General features: G+C 36.9%; 1 long non-coding RNA gene across 1 annotated transcript; it reads right to left on the bottom strand.

Annotated features, from left to right (window-relative positions):
- Positions 1-9,423: 9,423 nt before the first annotated feature.
- Positions 9,424-19,516, bottom strand: LOC125339640. The gene is made up of 3 exons (XR_007208573.1): positions 19,300-19,516; positions 10,199-10,201; positions 9,424-9,436 (listed from the first exon to the last, which is right to left on the bottom strand). It is a non-coding gene; the product is annotated as an uncharacterized LOC125339640 (long non-coding RNA).
- Positions 19,517-19,741: the final 225 nt, after the last annotated feature.

The raw sequence follows: 19,741 nt of genomic DNA, 5'->3' as shown, positions 1-19,741 counted from the left end.
GTGTGGTGATGAGCAGGGTGTTAAGGGGCTTTCAGCTGTGAGTATTTTTGGTAAATATCTGCAAATATTATAGAACACATACCATGGGAAAAAGACCACAGAGCTTGTAGATCCTTACTATATAATGTGTAAAATCCATGTGAAAATAATTGCTGTAGACAGGAAGAGAGGCTCATCTAAAGAACTGTTTGGGCTAACATTGCTTTCCTAGTCTCTCATTTGGGAAATCAAATATTGAATTTAGCATTAAAAGTGGATCCAATTATGGTTAGCCCCAAGGGAGAGGCTGGAAATGTTTTTTTTTTTCCTTTTCTTGGTTACAAAGGAATTTTAACTTTTATCCCAAGCTTTTTAATAGAGTGACATAAACATCAGATAGTTCAGGCATAAACTAGCCAGGTCACTTTGTTGGTGTGAAGTCATCAATAAACTTGTTTCAGCACACAGAGAGGGATACTTATTTTGGTCTCTGATGTAGACTATATATGTGACTCCTCACAGCACATCAAGTTTCTTGGCTACAGAGGTCTGCCTGAAGGAAGAAAATTAGTGTCAATTCCTCCCTTCTCTTGTCACCATTGGAAAGATGCTGCAAGCCAGCCTCTTTTGTCTCTTTTTACTGAAGAGCCAGGCTCCAAATGGAATCATTTGTCCCGAGGGGAATTGCTGGACACTTCTGGAAGAATAGTAATATTTAAGACATGATATCCATGTATACCCAGTAAACTGCTCATCATGAGCTACCTCGTTGCCATCCTAAACCATTACTATAAGTAATATACTGTATTTTGAATTACTGTTCACAGAATCTGCATCCTACTAAATAGAAAAAAAATCTTTTGATGATACTTTGTACTTCTATGTTCTGTATAGAAATATGGTTAATACAACATTGCCACCTCAAATTTTATCCAGTAATTTCTTTGCTACTCTACTGGAATAATAACATATAGAAGATGGGTTAATCATCAGATGGAGAATGTTAACCTCAGTGTTGCTTCCAGGGGGTCTGATACCTTTAAGATTTTTTTCTTTATTTCAAATCATATATATATATATATATGAGTAAATATCTATCTTTCTATATACATACATACATACATACACACATATCTATGTATACACACATACATATATATATATATTGCAGAGAGAGAGAAGAGAGGGGGAGAGACAGAGAGATAGAGTTTGCTGATTATTTTATAGAATCAGTGCAAATAGTCTTTTATTAAGTGTTCATTTGTAAGCAAAATATTTTGAGTAAACCTGCACAACCAGAAGAAGGATGGCTTACAGGAAGGGAATGATCTGAGTGTAAATTAAAAACACAAAGTCTACTTTCTTTGGAGAAGGTGGTGGAGATGAGTGTTGCACACATGTGCAGGTGCACAAAGCTCCACAAAAGAGATAGATGTTCCGTGATGTGATTGGCCACTTGAGAGAGAAAAGAGAAGCTAGCACCATCCAGATGTTATACTTCTGATCCCAATCCCTAGTGGCTCTGGCTCTCCATGGGAAAGAAGGGAGCGTGCCTCTCCTGTGGTGATAGCACGGAGGAGGTCTGAAGCTTATTCTTGGTTGCACTTGACACTGAGTGCTTTACACGGAGAAGCCCAATTAATGCTGGTGGAATTGAATTTATTGAATTGCACTGAAGGAAAAAGAGGACTCAAGAGACTCAGAGACGTCAAGAGTATATTGCAAGAGGGTCAATTTGAAGGAGAGACTGAAAATCTTAAATCTCTGGATTTGCTTGTGGGGAACTTGAGATGTTTATAGCTTGAATGGGAGACAAATAACAAATATTCCCATTTTACTGCTGAATGTTTGGTATGATCAATGATATTATTTGGAGTATCATGGAGTTCTAGTATGTGAAATAATATATAAATTTCCAAGTAATATTGTTAGTAAACCCTGAGCCAAAATTTATTTATTGCCTTTTAGATTCTTAAGAACTTTTGAATTAATAGCAGGTAAAGTGACAGGAAAATGACACATTTCAGTTAGTTTAGACTCTTGATGGATAGTTTATTCAGTAAGCTTGAAATTCAAGTTATTTTTGAATTTGAATTAGTCTAAAAAGTCAAAATATTTTTGACATTGGCAATAGGGTCTTCTTTAGAATATTTTCATTAATACATTAAGATGTTCCTCAAATGTTGAAGGGAAAGTATGAAAAGTTTCAACTTGAAAATTGTTTTTCTCATGAATTTATAATTATGTGAGAGCACTCTATTGCCAAACTAATGACAGTAATAAATATAATGGCTAGGATACAATGAAATGCTCAGAAATTTGTTTTCAAATTAAGAAATAAATCTATAAAAATTTCAGTGGGTAAAAATGAGATTTTTTTTGGCCAGTCCTGGGGCTTGGACTCAGGGCCTGAGCACTGTCCCTGGCTTCTTTTTGCTCAAGGCTAGCACTCTGCCGCTTGAGCCACAGCGCCACTTCTGGCCGTTTTCTGTATATGTGGTGCTGTGGAATCGAACCCAGGGCCTCACGTATATGAGGCAGGCACTCTTGCCACTAGGCCATATCCCCAGCCCTAAAAATGAGATTTTTAATTGAACATTAATATATTCAGGGAGGGTGATAAGTTACTGTTAGGTTACTGTACAAAACTAACTAATGGAATAAAATTAGTTTAAAATTCTTGGGGGCTGGGGATATAGCCTAGTGGCAAGAGTGCCTGCCTCGGATACACGAGGCCCTAGGTTCGATTCCCCAGCACCACATATACAGAAAAAAAACGGCCAGAAGCGGCGCTGTGGCTCAAGTGACAGAGTGCTAGCCTTGAGCGGGAAGAAGCCAGGGACAGTGCTCAGGCCCTGAGTCCAAGGCCCAGGACTGGCCACAAAAAAAAAAAAAAAAAAAAAAAATTCTTTTGCTAATTTATTTTACGCACCTGCTTCTAACTATATTTTTATTTTTTGCCATTCATATAGTATTTAACAGTCCTTTAGATTTTCAAATTCACAAATAGCAATAACTAATTTTTTACTTAAGTCTTAAGAACACAAATATAATATTTCTTAATACTTTATTTTTCAATTTTCCTTGTTTTTGAATATTGAGGTTAGAGGTTCACACTTTTTAGGTAAAGGTTTTGCCAGTGAGTCATGCCCCCAGCTTTCTGTGTGTGTGTGTGTGTGTGTGTGTGTGTGTGTGTGTGTGTATGTGCCAAGACTAGAGCTTGAACTCAAGTCTTTATGTCCTTGAAAGGCTTTTATGTTCATGGATAGTGTTCTACCATTTAAGTCATGCCTCTAGTGTTACATTGTCTACTAAAATTCAAATAGAGGGGCTGAGCCTTTTCTGAGCAGGCTGGTTTTAAACTGATTCTCCAAGTCTTAACTTGGTTAGTTTCTGGATTTTCAAAGAAGAATTTATGGCCCCTGAACTTGTCCTTTATTAAAGTGTCTATTATTTGAGCTCAGAACTTTCTTCTTGGCTTGGGCATACACTTGGACCCTAATCTGTATATTTTAGGCTACCTGTGTAAGTTGAGATGACATTATACCAGCATTATTTTACTAAGATGAAGTCTTGTGAACTTTCTTGCCCAGGGTGGTCTCAAAACACAATCCTCCCTATGTCAGCCTCCCAAGTAATTAGAATTACAAATACAGCCACTGACACACTGTCAATGTTTATCTTTTCTCTAATAACAGATATATGTTGAAAAATGGTTTTGGAATAATCTAGTACTTTGAGTTCTAAAGAACCAAAAGTTGTTAAGAGATGAAGAATGACTGTTTCAAAAGAAACTTAACAAAAACTTCACATGATTTTAAATTATTTTCGGTGAAAGAAAAACCCCTATCCCAAATAACTTTGTACCAAAATCTTGAAAATATTCAGTATAAATATTTTAAAATGTTAAGGACTAAAATCTTTATTACATAGCAAAGTGAAAATATTGACATGTTATTTGCTGAGATAACTTACAAAATGTAACACAACAATATTTTAGAGATGATTGTTTATTAAAAAGAAAACAAAAAGTATGCATTAAAGATTAATAATTTTCTAATGACTTCATTTCTGATAAATGGTCTTTAATTTGAATCAATAAGGAACAAAATAGAATTAATGGTGGTATTTTCAAAGTACTTATACTGAAAAGTGGTGGGTGAAATTGCGTTGAGTCTGACAATTGTGGAAATATAAGTGCAAATGAAATTTGTGGCTCTTGGAACTCCATGTACATGACAGATGAACAGATATGAATGGAAGATGACTAACCAGGCATTTACCCAATGAAGCTCAGAAAAGGAACTGATCTGATATAGTTATGAGTTATCTGAAGACTGTTAAGCATTTTAAAAATGAAGTTCAAAAGATTAATGAGTTGTAAGAGGATAGTTTACTAGTAGAAAACACACAATATGGGTTCCAGTGGACCTTACAAATATTTACTGATTACATAATTCTACAGAAGCAAAGCCAATCCACCTTTCATTCTCCACCTTTCTTTTTTTTCATGGTCATGTAAGAGGAAGTTTGACCAGTGAAATAAGGTACAACATGTAGAACTTAGATATAAATATATACAGGTTGCTTTCTGTCTTTTGATAGATATAGATGGATAGATAGGTAGATAGCAGATCTAAACAAAAATAGAACAAAATGAAAAATCAAGAATGAATACTGGATTTAAATACCTTTTTTGTCATCCATTGGCAAATCTACCTTATCACAAAAGTGTGTGTGTGTATTTGTATGTGTTTATATATGTTGAATCACCAATGTGTTGACTTGCCCACTAGTATTTGTCAAAGGTTATATTTACAAACAAATGAAATGCCCTTATTTTTAGTGTGAACTGTTACCATTTGATTTTTTTCTTTTGAATGAAGTTGGATTGTTTCAGCAAACAAAGCTTCTTTATTTAATCTTCTCAGCCTACAGCAGGTTGAAGAAGAATTTCTAATAGCACATATGCCATCATTCCCAGTTGCTGGAGAAATAGAATTGTTGGTGTATTGTATGGTTCCTCTTAAGTTGTCCTAATACGGTGAAAGTTTGGGGAAGTATTTTGACAGAAAAATAGTGCATAGGGAAAAGCAAGACTTTGAAGCTCTTTTTGTTCTGATGGGAGCATAGCTATATAAATATTAAATACAGTAAAAGAGAGTGAGGGAAAATGAAGAACAATAAATAACTTTCTTGATCAGGATAACACTGAAAGCATTAGGAATGTCAATATCATGGTGATATATACCTGTAATCTCAGCCTTTAGGAGGAGGCAGAGGCAAGAGGATCTTAAATTCTAGATCAGTTTGTGTTACATAAGGAGACCTGTCTCAAAACAGATAACATGCCAAAATTCCAAAATGAAAAGCTGTATAATTATTAAATTTTGTGTTTACCAATTTCATGATTATTTTCCAGCATAGAAAATTTCCTTGCCTGATAGTCCTTCTTTAAACACTTGAAACTAAAATAAGATGCAGCTCAGTATCTCCCATACACATTTTGATAGAGATGATGGGGTTTGAATCAAAGTCTTGATCAAAGTTATGAATTTTGTTTTTTTGCAAAGCTGTGAGAAAGCTCAGATGACTCTCAATTTGAAGTTCTATCCAGTATCACAGGGACATCATACTTAAAAGTGGCATCGAGTTCTATGTTTTTTCTGTTGTGAAATTATTTCACAAGAAACTACTTGGACATAGCTCCTGGAAAGTATGTGTCTGGATTCACTTTGCCACAAAGAATGAAGGAAGAGTTCTTCTGTTGACTAATAATACATTTCATGCTCTTTTGAATGTCTTTGTATCTCTGTCACACCTGAAATCAATGAGCTATGGCCAAAAAGTTAATATTGGAAGACACCAGGAAGAGCCATTCCATTAAAATATTTCATTTGTGTCAAAATAATTTGTTTGGAATGCTGGACTTATGTATTAAGTAGTTGTTTGAAATCTAGGCTATCAAATTTGAGACACCACTAATAAAAAAAAAACTACTAGTAAAAATAAAAGAGCTAGCAGCTCTGAATTTGGCAGGGAGAGAAAGAAGACACATACACACACAGAGGGGGGGGGATGGGACAGGACAGAACAGAACAGAACAGAACAGGAGAGAGATGATATTAGATTGAAATCCTAGAGAGAAACCCAATCTTTTCAGGAAGAAAATATTACAGTCTGAAAATAAGGAACCCATTTAGGTCTTCAAAGAATGACAAAAACTGCCCAAGGTGTGTAACAGGAATTCAGATTTCTGAAATGTGTCTTCTTGGAACGATCTAGCCAGGTTAGAGACTAATTTTAATCTTGGATTTTCTTTTCCTGGTAAGCCCTGGGCTTTGAACTCATGGCTTTAGCAGTCGTTAGACAGGTACTCATACTACTTGAGCCATGACTCCTACCCCAGGTGCTGAAATTGTTTTTCTGCTAAGTTTTGCATTTCCTTCCTTCCTTCCTTCCTTCCTTCCTTCCTTCCTTCCTTCCTTCCTTCCTTCCTTCCTTCCTTCCTTCCTTCCTTCCTTCCTTCCTCCCTCCCTCCCTCCCTCCCTCCCTCCCTCCCTCCCTCCCTCCCTCCCTCCCTCCCTCCCTCCCTCCCTCCTTCCCTTCCTCGCCTTTAGTTCTTTGTTGCCAGACCAGTCTCAACCCCTGATTCCCCTATTGATGCCTCCCAAGTAGCAGAGAGTCTAGGATTTAGCTACCATGCCCAGTCTTACTTTGGGCTTTCTTAAACCTTTGGTTTAACATTTGGAATTCATCCTATGCACGTCTATGACTCCAAAATTTACCACCTTTGGGTGGTAATCAGAACGCAGCTGTGAGAGGGAGGAATAGCTATAGCCTCCAGGTTATGCCTAGTGCAGGGCAGCTAAGCTGGTGTCTGGAGATGGTCCCCTTTGGAAAACACAACCACAAAGCTCAGGAAGCAAAGAGAAAGAGAGCTGGAAGCCATCACCCTGGTTCTATCTTTTCATGAAATATATTCCAGCTTCCAATAAACTCTTCTATCTTAAAGAGACAGCCACCCTCTCCCTTTTGTCAGAATTTTCTTTCTTCGTGGATGCATTTAGCATGTTCTATGGTTCATTGCACGTATTATTCCTCCACCTGACTCTGAGATAAATCTGAAAAAGTGAAAGCTGTCTTCGTCCAAGATGAAAAGCAAGAAGCTAATTTTTTTTTTAAATTAAACTTCTTTCTTTATTGTCAAAGTGTGGTACAGAGGGGTTACAGATTCATATGTAAGGCAGTGAATACATTTCTTTTTCAACTTGTTACCTCCTCCCTCATTTTCCCCCCACCTCCTCCCTCCCCCTTTCCCTCTCCCCCCAAGAGTTGTGCAGTTGCTTTACACCAAATGGTTTTGTAAGTATTGCTTTAGGAATGGTTTGTCTTTTTGTCCTTTGTCTCTCAATTTTGGTATTCCCTTTCCCTCCCCCAGTTCTAATACCCATATAAACAGCATCCAGGGTATTTGGATGAGATATAATGGTAGTGGGGGTACAACCACAGGAAGGGAATACAAGAGAAACAAAACTAAACAAAACAATCAAACAGACAAGAAAAAAAAAACAAAAAAAATACAAAAGCTATGGTTTCACATGGCATGTTGATAATAATTACAACAGTGGTATAACTCTTGTTTCTGTAACAAGAAGCTAAATTTTAATTACTGGAAATATCAGGGTGTTTTTGAGAACATTGTTCCCAACTTCAGTAAAACTTTTCAGTTCTTAGAAGTGCTTTGTCTGATATATCAGAATCACGAATTTTAATTTTAAAAGGGATCATGATGGACTTATTCATCACTTTCATTTCATAGGCAATGAAATGGAGGTCTAGAGGGATTCACTGACTTGCTTCAGGTCATTTTCATAAAAATGAAAAAAATAGTCTTGAACTAATTCTCTAGTTTTTAGATTGGGGAAAAAGACTTTTAAAGTCACTTTTAAACAAATCATCCTATATCTTCCATCTTGAAGTTCAAGCTTGTTCTCTTTCTTAGATACCTGAGTTCCCTCAGTCCTGAACTTGACAGTCAGTGGAGGCAGGAAGACAGCCTTTTTGAGAAGTTATATTCTACTTGGGTGCTAGTGGCTCACATCTATAGACCTAGCTACTTAAGAGACTGGCATCTGAGGATCATGGTTCAAAGCCAGCCTGGGCATCAAAGTTTATGACACGCTATGTCCAGTTAACCAGCAAAATGCCAGAAATGGAGCTGTGGCTCTAGCCTTGAGCAGGAAAGCTAAGGGCCAGTGCCTAGGCCCTGAATTCAAGATTAAGTACTGACTGGCACCGGTACACCTATACACAGACACACACACACACACACATACACACAAGTATATTTTCTAAATATAATGCTTATGTTTTCAAGACAGTAGGAAAAGTAGTATAGAAAGTGATGTGTGTGTGTGTATGTGTGTGTGTGTGTGTGTGTGTGTGTGTGTATTAAAAGCCAAGGAATAAGCTTAGGAAGTGAAACAACTACCTTAATATAAACTAAAGAAGGCTTGGGTGTGTGACAAACTTGCCAGTAGCTACTTGGTTAAATAAACTCAGGAGAAATTTGATGTGGGTGTGAAAGTTTGAGGAGGCAGTTTACATAAAGAATGTCATCAGAGGGGCTGGGGATATAGCCTAGTGGCAAGAGTGCCTGCCTCGGATACACGAGGCCCTAGGTTCGATTCCCCAGCACCACATATACAGAAAACGGCCAGAAGCGGCGCTGTGGCTCAAGTGGCAGAGCGCTAGCCTTGAGTGGGAAGAAGCCAGGGACAGTGCTCAGGCCCTGAGTCCAAGGCCCAGGACTGGCCAAAAAAAAAAAAAAAAAAAAAAAAATGTCATCAGACAGAAAAAGTTGGGGTGGCTTGGAGTGAACAGTTAATGATAGAACATAGACTTTGTAACTGTGCCTAGTAAATGTTAACAAATGAGATAGTCTTAATTAGGATTAAGTTCATTATTAGATCCTGGTGGAAATTTTCTCTTTGGCTTATGGAATATTTTAAGCTTTCTACTGATCTTTTAACTTATAAAAGTACTGTACTTACACCAAACAGTTTTGCAAGTATTGCTTTTGTAGTTATTTCTCTTTTTTTACCCTGTGTCTTTCGAATTTGGTATTCCCTTTGAATTTCCTACTTCCAATACCAGTAAACACGGTTTCCAATATACTCAGATAAGATTACAGAGATAGTGTAGGTACAAACATAGGAAGGTGATACAAAACATTATCTATAATAGAAACTACACATACACATAGGACGTTGAAAGTGGTTACAACTGTGATATATCACTTGTTTCCATAACATGGAGTTCATTTCAATTAGCATCATCTTATGTGTTTCTAAGGGTATAGCTATTGGGCCTTGTGATGCTCTGCTATGGCTTGCCTAAACCTGTACTAATTATTCCCAATAAGGGAGGCCATAGAGTCCATGTTTCTTTGGGTCTGGCTCACTTCACTTAGTATAACTTTTTCCAAGTCCTTCCATTTCCTTACAAATGGGGCAATGTCATTCTTTCTGATAGAGGCATAAAATTCCATTGTGTAAATGTACCACATTTTCCTGATCCATTCATCTACTGAGGGGCATCTGGGTTGGTTCCAGCTTCTCGCTATGACAAATTGTGCTGCGATGAACATTGTTGTGCTGGTGGCATTACTGTGATTTTGTTTGTGGGCTTTTGGATAGATACCCAACAGTGGGGCTGCTGGGTCAGAGGGGAGTTCTATATTGAGCCTTCTGAGGAATCTCCATACTGCTTGCCAGAGTGGCTGAAGCAATACTTGCAAAACTGTTTGGTGTAAGTGAACTGAACACCAGGGGGAGGAGGGAAAGGGGGGGAGGGAGGGGGGCATGAGGGACAAGGCAACAAACAGTACAAGAAATGTATCCAATGCCCAACGTATGATACTGTAACCTCTCTGTACGTCAGTTTGATAATAAAAATTTGAGAAAAAAAAAAGTACTGTACTTAAAAAAACGGATTTGGGGGGTTTTTACTAAAAGGCATAAAGTAGGCATTTAACATACTTGTAAGTGCAACCAAGTTATTTCCTCTGGCAGAAAAAAATCTAACAGTTAATAAGTATTTATTAATAGGATAGTTTATGTTAATGGGTTACACCTAAACTTTTGATTATTAGAATGAAATGAATATATTATAAGAAAATATGTTACAGGACAAGCAGAAGCCAGACCTATGCAACATTCTTGATGAATAAGTAAATAACTCCTATGAAATGACTTTTCTAAAGGAGACATCAATTGAAACAAGTGATTAAAGTTGACAATGGAATTGTATAAATGGCCTGATTTAATGAATTTTCTAATTTCTTTCACATTTATGGACATTAGCCCCATTGCACACTGTTCTTATAAACATGCATGACTTATGATCATTGACCCCCATAACTGGATGCAAATGATGTTCGATACCTATTATGTGTCATCTGTGTATTCTGACACACCTTTCTATCTTAGGCTGGGAGTTTGCTAATCTCTCTCTCTCTTTCTTTCTCTGTCTCAGTCTGTCCCTTTCTCTTTCCTTCCCTCCCTCCCTGTCACTGACTCAGAGATGTGTGTACTTGGCAGAGCCCCTAACCAGATCAAAGATAAAATGACCATTTACAAAACATCAAATCTTCTGCAGCCTTGGATTAAGGATTCTGACCTGAAAAAAAAAATTCTGCTTCCCAACACCTTCTCTTTGTAAGGATGATAAACCTATGGCTGTTCTGCTCATACTCTCTGACAGTAGTAAGATAATGTCACTTTTCAAATAAGTTCTTACTTATTGGTTGCCTTTTGATGGGTTTATCGGCTGCCAGCAAATAATGGATAACTGTTTTGGTGGAGCCAGGCATACCAGGCCTATAAATGAGAAAAGTCTGTGTGTGGAGTCTGAGCACTACAAGCCCACAAGCTGAGAAAATTAGAAATACTGCAATGCTTTTATCTTCTCAACCCTTACATATCTAGGGTATAAAGTGCTCTATTGCAATCTGATGGCCAGTCCATTTATGTGCTGAAAGGCTGGCTTTACTACAACATTAGGAATTGATAACAATGTTATTTCTGTGTTTTCGAGTAATCATGATCAGCTCATTATCCAAAAAGTTTATGTTCATAGTTGGTGGCATTTTCTTTAGTTTCAAAAATTATTTTTTCTTCTGTTCTAATAAAACTCCTCTTCCCCCTTTTGAAGTTTGGAAAAATGTCCAAAGTATACACTTACACATTTCCTTGTTAATGTATAAAAATATAACATCTTATGATTAATGCTTGTTTATTTAGTTACTCATTTGTTTATTGCCAGTCCTGGATATTGAACTCAGGGCCTGAATGCTTGGCTAACACTCTATCACTTGATCCATGTCACCACTCTTTGTGCTTTAGTTATTTTTCCAAATATGACCTCCTGTTTTGCCAAAGCAGTCCTTGACTGTGAATCTCCTATTTATATATCTATGGGACCCACATGAAACATTTCAACCAGCTTATTTTTTGAGAAGTGGCTTTGCTAATATTTTCTCCTCCCTGGCCAAAAATGGTGATCTCTTAGCTTCAGAGTAATCGGTATTACAAGCATGAGCCACTGAGCCTTGGCCCTACTAAACTTTTCAACCTATAGCTGTGCTTTGTGATTCTGATTAAGAATTTATAAAGCTTAACAAAAAATCTAATGTAGAAACAAGCTCCAGTATTAACACACAGCTCTTCTTTCATATTGAGCATTTAACTTATGATTTCTAGATATGTATAAACTCAAATCTGTCAATGGATTTGATATTATATAGATGTCATTGCAGAAGTACAAATCTTCACATTCACTGAGAACCCAAAAAGACTTGAGGGTCCCTGAAAGGAATGGATGTAGAGAGGAGGCAGAGGTAGATAATGTCTGCTTTCTTATTTTTCCAAATGTGACTGGGCGGGGCTGGGGATATGGCCTACTGGCAAGGGTGCTTGCCTCCTATACATGAGGCCCTGGCTTCAATTCCCCAGCACCACATATACAGAAAACGGCCAGAAGTGGCACTGTGGCTCAAGTGGCAGAGTGCTAGCCTTGAGCAAAAAGAAGCCAGGGACAGTGCTCAGGCCCTGAGTCCAAGACCCAGGACTGGCCAAAAAAAAAAAAAAAAAGAAAGAAAAAGAAGAAAAAAGGCTGGAGCCAAATGTGACTGGGCTACAGAGAATTGGCCAGTGGGCTAATGTTTAGGTCTGTCTTACAGGAGCATAGGTTTTGTGGACAGAAAAATATCCAAGTCTAGGGTGTGGCTTCATGAGCAGGACCACATTTCTTCTATGCATTTGCTTAAAGTCACATCAGAATATAGACACTAATTCTTACATTTATAGAACATCTTTCATTTAAAATTCATTTTCATTCAGCCCTTCTTATTTAAGCATACTTCAATGTATTTATAATAAATGATAATACATATAAACCTTCCAGAACATCTCTGGGAATACGGAATTATATTAATGACACTCTTAATGTCATTTATTTGACATGGGATCTGATTATGCCATTAAAGAACTAGTTCCTCTGATACTCACCCAGGGATTTGAAATAACTGAATTGGGGGAAACATCCCAGAAGCTAGGAATAGTTATTTTTAAATTCAGTGGTAGAATTTCACACATTTAAAATGGTACAAATCACAGTTTTCCCTCTTCAGGAATGCTAAATCTTGTTTGAGAGGAAACTCATATTTTCATGATAAATTAGAAAACAATTTTAAAGCCATCTATAATGTGTAGAGAGTTAAGGTCTGCTTGTGTCATTCTGAGACAATTCAAAACACTACAGAAATCACCATGGGCTGGAATCCATTCAGGCAAACTTCCTTGTGAAGGCACAGCTTAAGCTGAGTGTTCTAAGTGTATAAGACTGTTATCAGTAGGGAGAGAAGGGCAGGGGTAAAAGTAAATTTGGACAAGACTGGAGGTAAAACTGACTGGGAGATTTGATAGAAGCAGAAAACTTGAAGTAGGAGAACATTGTTGAGATTGATAAATTAAAATGGAGTCAGTTCACATAGGCCCTTAATGCTAGACTGAGCTTTTAAATTTGTTCTAATATGCAAAAAGAAGCTAATAGGGATTTTTAACAAAGACAATATATGGCAAAAGTGACCTGTATTACCAGCATAAAATAGAGTAGTGACACTCAGAAACCAGGTAGCCAACTATTAAAAGTGAAAAATGAGGTGATGGCGGTCCAAATTAGAGTAACAAGAGTAAAGACACAGAAGGAGGAGGAAACCAGATATTTTATGGAACACGTATAGTAGCATTTAGTCGTTAAATGAGCATGGGATGGAAGAGAGATGACTTCAAAATGTTCGAATTTCAAAAGACTGGGGGGTTGTGCATAGCCTTGGGTTCCATTCCTGATGCTAAGCAGAGTAGCAAGGGAGCCAAAAATCATGGTAAGTTGCTTAGTTCATTTTGCACCACTGCAACAAGATATCAAATACTGGATAATTTACAAAGAACAGAAATATATTCCACATACCCAGAGACTGAGAAGTCCATGCTCAGGGTACTTGCAACTAGCTAAGGCATCTCTTTTCAAGATGATCACTTCAGCGTTCAGAACCATATGAAGCTCAAACTCACTCTTGTAAGCCCTGTCATAGGAAGTTCTCAAAGCCTATCCAACCTCTTACAGGTTCCACCCCTTAAAGGCTCCACCCATTAAAGGCCCCACATCTTAATGCAATCTCATTGGTGACAGTTGAATTCAGGAGAGGATATAGTCACCCACTACGAGGAAGTTAAACAACAGTTACCTTTAATTAGCTACATTTACACTTGACTTTACAAACACTGAACATCTGTAAACAGCTGGGAATAAAGGATGAAAGCCTGAGCAGAACTGTTTCTATAATAATGAGCCCACAGATGATAAATTACATGGCAAGCATAGATAAATAATATAAAGAATTCAACAAAAAAAAGTACAAAATGCTGAGAGGAAGAGTAGGAACTCTAGGAATTCTAGGTGAGAGGATTTGGAGAAAGAGGAGTACTAAAGTACATAAAGGGAGAACAAGAAAGCTATTAGAAGGGGTCATAGAATAAAAAAGAGCATGTTGAGGCAGAGTCATGATGCCCAAAGCTAAAGAGATGGGGTGTGTTTAGCATGAGGAAAGACCATCTAATTTATTTGTTGTACAAAGTTTGAAAATAAGTTAGATTAAAAGGTCAATTGGAGAGGGGGTCATGTATCACAAATTCTTTTGTTGTTGTTGTTGTTGTTGTTGTTAGATAGTAAGGTTTCCGTATATTTAGATGTATCCTCTTCCTACTGAAGGAACAGCCAACTTCTGAAATTGTTTCTTGCTTGAATTTCTCAGTTCAGCTGAACTAATTTAAGTTTTTGAGCTTATGAACAGCTGCGATTTTGTATTTAAATTTCATCTGCTCTCTGTCCTACTTAATGTTCCACTAACAATCCATCTTACTTTCAAGTCTGACAATTTCATAAGGGTATTGACCACCCACAGAGAGAATGTCTTCAAAAGGGAAAGCCCCTTAAGAACTGTGTTGAGTGAAGCAAAAATGCTTAGATTGTAGTCAATACTATTAGAACTGAGCTGGAGGAAGAGGGTGCAGTGATTCAGAAGAATTAGTTCCATTATTTGTAGTGATGCTTCAGGAAAGCAATAGCATCCTGGAAAACAACAGAATTTAGGGCAGTGTGATGGTCATTGGGATAATACACTCTACAGAGGTGAGCATTCTTACAGAATTTCAGTAAAAATACAGTTAAACACAGAGAATGGAGAAGTGCACCAACACTGGATATTTTTCTGGATGAATGGTGAGAGTTCTTGCATGTAAGAATAATAGATCAGACTGCATAGACTTCTGCTAAGAATTTACTTAAAAATAATAACAGAATGGGACACATTAGAATAGATTACTTGATTTCAATTATCTTAATAGTAAAAATTAAACACACCCACAATGAATATTGACATTTAAAAATCTTTGAAGGCCAAGTTTGTAATGGCTTTATTTTTTTTAAAGAAATAGACACTTAACAGTTTTGTATAAAAGGAGTGCTTTTTAAGTTTTTCTTTGAAAACCTGATCCTCATCCACAAATATTTCTGAATCATAACAATGTTCCTTTAAATTAAGCCTGTTCCTGAAGTGACCCGTATCTGGCCATCAGGTAACCTGTATCAGGTAGTTCCACATGTTCACAATCAACCCCAGTGTGCACCCTTTGGGCTGATAACTAAAATGTGACAATTCGGATAATTAAACCACCTAAAGCCAGCAGCTGATGGCTTGCATTAATTCAAAGCAGCTTAAGGTGAAACTCTGCTCACTACCCAATTACTGCAGACATGGCTATATATGCTCTCAACCATGTGGTGTGACTTTTCTCAGACACACTGAAGCTGATACCTCACAAAAACTGTAATTTAAACAAATAGAGGGGCAACTGATGGATTGTAGCCTGTTTAATCTACCTATGAGTCCCTCTAAAGACTCCTCCTGATTAGCAAGGCTGAGTAGGTCAAAGGATGACATTTTCCAATCAACCTAGCATTCAAGGAGAAATTATATTTTCCTGTATCATTCATTAAGAGCTGGTGGAGTTCAGATTTTGGCTTATATGGAAAATCCCAATTAATTAAAATAATGAAGAAGGAAAAATAAAAGCAAACTACTTTTATACAGGAGTTATAACATTTATATGCATAGATTTCATTCATAGTAAAGGATAGTTAGGGATTTCAGCACTCTTCTCAAAATGAAACAACATACAACAATGGCTAACACAATTACGGGGCTTATAGTTTTATGTAGCAAAACCAGACTTATCCAATAGAAGAATAATTTTAGGATGCATGTTTAATTATTGACTATATGAGCCTTGTATTACTACATTGGTTGTAAGCTATCAATTGCCTCCAAATGCACACCACACCTTTTCTGAGCTACAACTCTACTTGCAGCATTTTATTGGTTAATGGGAGATAAGAATCTCACAGACTTTTTGCATGTGATAACATGATCCTCAGATCTCAGTGTACTGATTAGCTAGGATTACAGGCATGAATCGCCGGCTGCACTAAGTAGTGTAGTGTGTTAATTTCATGCATCCATTTGACTGAACTAATTGAAGATCAGGGAAATGGTAAAACATTATTTGTGAGGGTATCTGTAAATGTGTTTTCAGAAGATGCAAATATTTAGATCAGAATATCTGCCCCCTCACCCACAGTGGACATTATCCAATCTGTTGGAAACACGAAGAAAACACAAGTCTGTCTGTCTGTCTGTCTGTCTGTCTCTTTCTTTTTGAGCACTATCAAGAATAATGTGAATTGGAAATGAATTGTCTTTCATATATGCTAACTATTTATATGCAAGCCTTTCTATCAGAGAGCAAAGTAGGGACTGCCAAACTGAAATGGAGCCTTATCGGAGAAGCTGGTTAGGAAAATGAGTGTGATTTTTATAGCGTGCTCTTTTCTCACATGTGCCCATAGACTTGGAATAGCTAAATATTAAATTCTTTATGTCTTTAATGAGGGTAAGGAACTTGATAGTTTAAGAAAGAGTGATTTAAATTTGGAAGTTTGGTATCATATAGTCTCCTTTCATTTGTTTCCTACCTTGAGACTGCATCTTCACAAAGCCAAGGGATATAAGTTATTGAAATTTGATGTCTGAGAGTAAAGGGAATAGAGAAACTATTCTTGTGTGTTAGACTCTGGACTTGGAGTTTTGCAGTGAAGATTGTTGGAGGAACCCAACTGCTCACAGGAATGCACTACATGGTGATCATTGCAGGTGTGATTCAAGGACTGACTCAGACACACAGTCATCCCAGTGGACATGTTATAGAAGGGCACAAAGCAAGAAGAGACTGAAGAGAAGGAAGATGTAATTGGAAAACTTATTCAGTATGAGGATAGTCCTGTAGTTTTGCAGGTTAAAGTCTATCATTAGTACCTCAGTGCCAGGAAATAGTCAATATTAACATAACATTTTATTGTGCTTATGTGAACAGCATAACATATCAGGCTGAATTATTGATCCATAATGTTGATTTCAAGTCTTTTAATGGCTATAAAGTATCTTTTGTTGGATACCTGTGAATATTGGGATGGCCTAACTGCCACTTGGTGTCCAGGTTTAGTCTGCTGTCTAGCAGGGGCAGCTGGTTTTTACTGGACTTCTCATTGAGTACATTAGACTGGTACTGCAGGTAAATAAGGTGAGAAAGAAGATTTTTTGAAAGTATACTATGTGAGAACTCAGAAAATAAAATAAGAAAGCATTTAAACTATTTTCTGGGATTTTATGAGCCAAGATTTCTTCCAGGTAGCTATTTTCTTAAGCTTCCAGATTTTATTTATGTTGGCTCAATGAAAAACATTCCTCAAGGTAAAGGACATTCAAGCAGGTGTCAGGCACCAGGAATAATGTCAGATATTAATTACCCCATTTAGAAATATCACTGAATTAAACTGAATTAAAACTGATCATTAACCAAGAGTTCATTAGCAAGCTACAATATCAAAATTAAGCCAGCAACAATGTAATATTTTAAACCCATGTGTTTGATTACTTTAAGTTTGAAATTTAAATATGAATGAGAATGTGAAGTAAAAGATGTCCAAGAAATTTTTCTTATTTTAAAAAATGTATTTATTTATTTATATCTTCTTTTTTGTGTGGTTTGAACTCTGGGCCTGGGCACCGTCCCTGAGTACTTCAGCTTAAGGCTAAGCACTCTATCACTTGAGCCACAGTGCCACTTCCAGTTTTCTGGTGGTTAATTCGAAATGAGACTCATGGAATTTCCTGCCCGGGCTGGCTTTGAACTGTGATCCTCTGATGTCAGCCTCCTGAGTAGCTAGGATTACAGGTGTGATCCACCAGTCCCTGGAATTTCCTTATTTTTTAAAGTAATAATTGCCAAATGTTAGGTACTTGTTCTTATTGTATTGATTTGCATCATATATCATATTAGTCAGACATATATGGTGCATTCATGAAAATGTCCTGGTATACTGAATCCAATGAAAAAGCCTACCACTTGTTTGACATACATGCATTTTATTAAAGATTTCCTGGTATTGAATTAATATTTATTTCAAAAGAAATACTATTTCCCTATGTCAAATAATCAAAAGCATTTGCTTTAAAAATAGAATATATTTGTGATTCATTTTAGTGTTTAGCCTCCTCAGATACTACTAGCAAAACTTAAGTAGAAAAAAATGTTGGAGAAAATGTGGTGGCAATTTCTTGAGTTGATAGCTCTATCTATTAAAATGTTCACATTAAAAAATACCTTCTCCAAAATATGTATCAAAGATTCCCCTTTTCCAAGTGTGATCCTAGCTAATCAGAAGGCTGGGATATCAGAATCGTGATTCAAAGCTAGTCGAAGCAGACAAATCCTGGAGACTCCAGTCTCTAAACAACCAGCAAAATGCCAGAAATGGATATCTGGTTCAAGTAGTAGTGTATCAGCCCAGAAGGCCTGAGTTCAAGATAAAAAACCAGAATACACAAAAAAGTAGTATTTTCCCACACAAAACTATGTTCTTCTTGGCAGTACATGGAAAATTCCTCCAAAAGAGATGAAATTTTAGGGCACAAAGCAAATCTGTACAAACTCAGAACTATTGAAATCATTCCCTGCATTCTTTTAGACCACAATGGAACAAAATTAGAGTTCAAATTTAAAAGACACCATAGGAAATCCTGCAACGCCTAGAGACTGAACAAAACATTGTTGAAGCACCAGTGGGTCATTGAAGAAATCAGAACAGAAATTCAAATGTTTATGGTGTTTAACCAAAATGAGCACACAAAGTACCAGCTCCTTTGGGAGTACTCAGGCAGTACTCAGAGGAAAATTTATAGCTCTGAGTGCCTACATCAACAAATTGGAGAAATCTCAATCCAACAATTTAATGATGCACCTGAAGCTCCTTGAAAAAGAACAACAAACCAAACCCAAAGCTAATACACAGAAGCAAATAATAAAAATTAAGTCATAATTAAATAAATTACAGTCCAAAAAAACAACCATAGAGAGAATCAGTAAAACAAAATAAAATACCTAGGAACACCCTTAACCAAAGAAGTGAAAGACCTCTATGATGAGAACTTTAAAAACCTGGAAAAGGATATTAAAGCAGAACTAAGGAAATGGAAAAATGTCCCACGCTTCTTGATTGGGAAGATTAACGTCGTGAAAATGGCAATACTGACAAAGGCTATCTACAAATTCAATGCAATACCCATCAATATCCCAACACCATTCTTTAATGAAATAGAAGAAGCAATCCAGAAATTCATATGCAACAATAAAAGACCCCGAATAGCAAAAAGAATCCTAGCAGAAAGAACTGCGCTGGAGGAATACCAATACCAAACGTCAAACTCTATTAGAAAGCTATAGGAATAAAAACAGCAAACAGCTTGGTATTGGCACAGGAACAGGCCTGAGAACCATTGGAATAGAACTGAAGACCCAGAAATAAACCCGCAGACCCATGGCCACTTAATCTTTGATAAAGGAGCTAAAAAATAGGATGGAAGAAGGACAGCCTCTTTAACAAATGGGGTTAGTAAAATTGGTTAAACACCTGTAACAAACTAAAGCTAGATCCTTATATATCACCCTGCACCAGAATCAATTCCAAATGGATCAAAGACCTGGAGTTAAAAGTAGATACCCTGAACATATTGCATGAAGGA

Source organism: Perognathus longimembris, chromosome 21 (assembly GCF_023159225.1).
Source record: "Perognathus longimembris pacificus isolate PPM17 chromosome 21, ASM2315922v1, whole genome shotgun sequence".
Classification (NCBI taxonomy): domain Eukaryota; kingdom Metazoa; phylum Chordata; class Mammalia; order Rodentia; family Heteromyidae; genus Perognathus; species Perognathus longimembris.
The sequence above is the reverse complement of the archived record's forward strand: the minus strand, read 5'-3'. Positions and strand labels throughout refer to the sequence as shown.